This window comes from Adiantum capillus-veneris, chromosome 21 (assembly GCF_014529385.1).
Source record: "Adiantum capillus-veneris isolate H3 chromosome 21, ASM1452938v2, whole genome shotgun sequence".
NCBI classification, from domain to species: domain Eukaryota; kingdom Viridiplantae; phylum Streptophyta; class Polypodiopsida; order Polypodiales; family Pteridaceae; genus Adiantum; species Adiantum capillus-veneris.
Window position 1 is genome coordinate 141,221,100 of NC_140951.1, and position 3,107 is coordinate 141,224,206.

A 3,107-nucleotide genomic window follows, 5' to 3' on the forward strand; every position below is an offset into this window, starting at 1 on the left:
TATTGGATTATATCAAGGCTTCACTCAATTCATGCAGCCAAGATCTATATCCAAAGCCAAACTTCATGTTGTCTATCCACTAGACATCTATATTTGAAAAGGAATGCTAGAATTTTGGTGGATTGTCCTTTTGAGATTTGCATTGAGCTATCACGAATGACAAATATGGAGTCACATAACATTATGAAGAATGCACCTTACCTAGAGCAACTTCAACAACTACATGATCAATGGATAGCATTTAGGTCTCCACCAAAGCCACACCAAGGACTTTCCAAGAAAATCCATCAACGGGTTCCATGGATGGTAATGTTGCTTAACTTTCACCAAATTCATATGTATATCTCTCATCATGTTCTCATCCTTAATTGTCTTGTAGCTCTAGAGATTTTTGGAGTACATTGGAGCAAGATGTGCATCTTGAGATTTCCACATGATAGTAAGCTCTCCAAAAATATTTGATGGGTGGGTGGATATCATGAAGAGATATTCAAAGGGTGAGATTTTACCTCAGGAGGATAGTTTGTCAAAGAAGGGAAGGCAACCTTCACATGCTTCATTCGTTGCCTTATGGGATTGAAAGATTCAAACATCCTTACACTACAAACAGAAATCAATGAAGGTCGCATCATTTTTCTCAAAAAAAAGGGGATAAAGAAGATGTGATTGACATGGAGACACGTGCCAAAAAAATAAATCAAGATAGGGTCTTAAGAGAGGAGTTGGTCACTCTCTTCAATGGCTTTGTCAAAGAAAGTGGAAGTACACTGAAGACTTGGGAGGAGCTTGCAAATGACTATGGTGTCAATGATGATGTCTATGCAAAGATTTTGGGTGTTTCTGGTGATTGGGTGTCTAAGAAGCTAGCACGTGGAGCAGATGCACGGCCCTTGCCAAGTGTTGCAAAGGATATTGTAAGCTTTCTAATTGGAAAAAAGAAAAATCCACTTCAATCAACAACAACCTTGCCTTGGCATGTTTATGTTGTTGGATGTAGCCTTGAAACATTTGATCTTATGCACAATGCATATAGAGATCTAGTAACCATTGGAGTGGTTGTCCTAGATGCAGCACATGGAGTTGAGGGCATGAAATGGGACTTCATCAAGTTTGGAAAGGTAGTATCCACATTGTTTAAGATGACAAGTGAGCCTAAACAATTTCTACTATTGTCATTTTTCAATTGCAAACAGATGGCAACTTTGGAGGATGCTCTTGAGAAAATGCCTTGCAAATACATCATGCAAGGGAAGCATTGATTTTTTACCAAAAGTAGAAAGCCTTGGTTTTGGAGCTATAGAATCCTTTGTGGCTTTGACGTTGGTAACCATGGAGAAGAATTTTGTCAACTTAGATTGATATGTAAATAACATAAACAAGCCTTGGATCTTGGGTAGTGATAGCTTGGAGAAAGAGGAGGGCCTTGAAGAAGATGTTGATGAGCACAAAAACTTTATTAAAAGTGTCTTGAGAAGGAAAAAAAGGGTCATCAAGTCTACAATTAAATCTTTTAATGATGACCATGAGGTTGGCTTGTTGGAGGACCCATGAGAGAACCAATCCACATCAAAGTTCTCAAGGTGTTCCTCTTGCCATTGATGCAGTTACCATTCCAGCAACAAAGGAGGTCATGGAAGAATCAGGCCAAGACATGGAAATCCTAATTATGAAAGAGAAATTAAAGATCTCTTCAGGTGTTTAAGAACTCTTTCTTCTAGTTTTTTTAGTAAAGACATGGTGGTGTCTATTTTGACTTTGCTTAGAAGATTGATATCTATGCAATGTATCTGTGTTTATGTTTTGGGATACACTTAAGATAGAACTAATGCTTGGATGGATTTTTTGGTGAAATATGATAGTTTATGATCCTTTATAAAAGCAATGTTTGTATGTTTGTTGCAAGTTGCATTTGAAATAACTATAGTGCAATGGTTTTTTATTGTTAGTATTAGACACAAAGATAATTGTTTGTATCTTAAGCACTACCTACATGAATGGATATGAAAGGTGCAAAAGATAGCTCACAAACACATATATCCTTTTCATAATATCCTGATTTTAACTACATTGATCACTTGGTTGATTTTGTCTTTCGTTATTGTTTGGTTTGCAAATGAAATGTTTTATTGAATGAATTGGTTTTTTAGAGAGAGAGAGAGAGAGAGAGAGAGAGAGAGAGAATATAGTGGAGGGTGAAATAGAGTGCATACAGACATGAGAAGATGACAACAAAGAATCTTCAAATGCCCATCTAAATGGAACAGGCCGCAACCATGTATTAATGCAGTGACAAAATTTGGGTATACCATAACAACAAAAAAGTTTATGACAAAATAACTAGCAGAGCGCTAGACCCTGTGTAGGGATCGAACGGTCCACCCATCCACTTTGGCTATACTACAAACAGAGAGAAATTTCCGGGAGTCAGCCAGAACACCTTCAACCTACTTGAGCCAGACATAAGCTGAGGCCGCTTTGCCTCCCTCCATGAACCCGAGCTTTGAAAGGATCCCAAATACCAGCAGGTGGTAGGGTATCAACACCAACCATACCAGTTTAGGCACCACGCCTCTTCAACGCCCAACACTGGGTGTTTAGACAAAGCCAAGGCTAAATCCCCGATGCGTTAGCCGTGTAGGTCATTCAACTCTCGATGCACTAACCATGTAGATGAGCTTAAAAAAAAAGAAGAAGACCTACGCAACACCCGTGATCCAAGCAAAGCGTCAGGTCAATGACCCTTTAGTCTAAGGCTAAGTGATGTAGGTGATCCTAGTTTTATAACGACACTACCATGAGAAACATAACACATGAGTCCAATCACAATAGCACTTTCCATATGCACAAACAATCCTTTCCAAGTAGCTAGACTGTACAGAGTCTCTACCCTTACACGTCTATCATAAACCATCCAAATCACTTCATGATCCAATTCCAAAACCATAAACCATAATCCAATCACATCACACAGGCGAACACTCCACCCAACTTGGGTGAGGCACGACCAACCCTATATAACCACTTGAGAACATAACATAGCTGCAAAAATTTTGGCAACATAACCAAATCCAGAAAAAGAAACCATGAGACACACTATCTTACACCAT

At 38.8% G+C, this 3,107-nt stretch overlaps 2 pseudogenes; both read left to right on the plus strand.

Annotated features, from left to right (window-relative positions):
* The first annotated feature begins 570 nt into the window (after positions 1-570).
* Positions 571-1,143, plus strand: LOC147431839 (uncharacterized; annotated as a pseudogene).
* Positions 1,144-1,193: 50 nt separating this feature from the next.
* LOC147431840 (uncharacterized) lies at positions 1,194-1,702 on the plus strand (annotated as a pseudogene).
* The last annotated feature ends 1,405 nt before the right edge of the window (positions 1,703-3,107 follow it).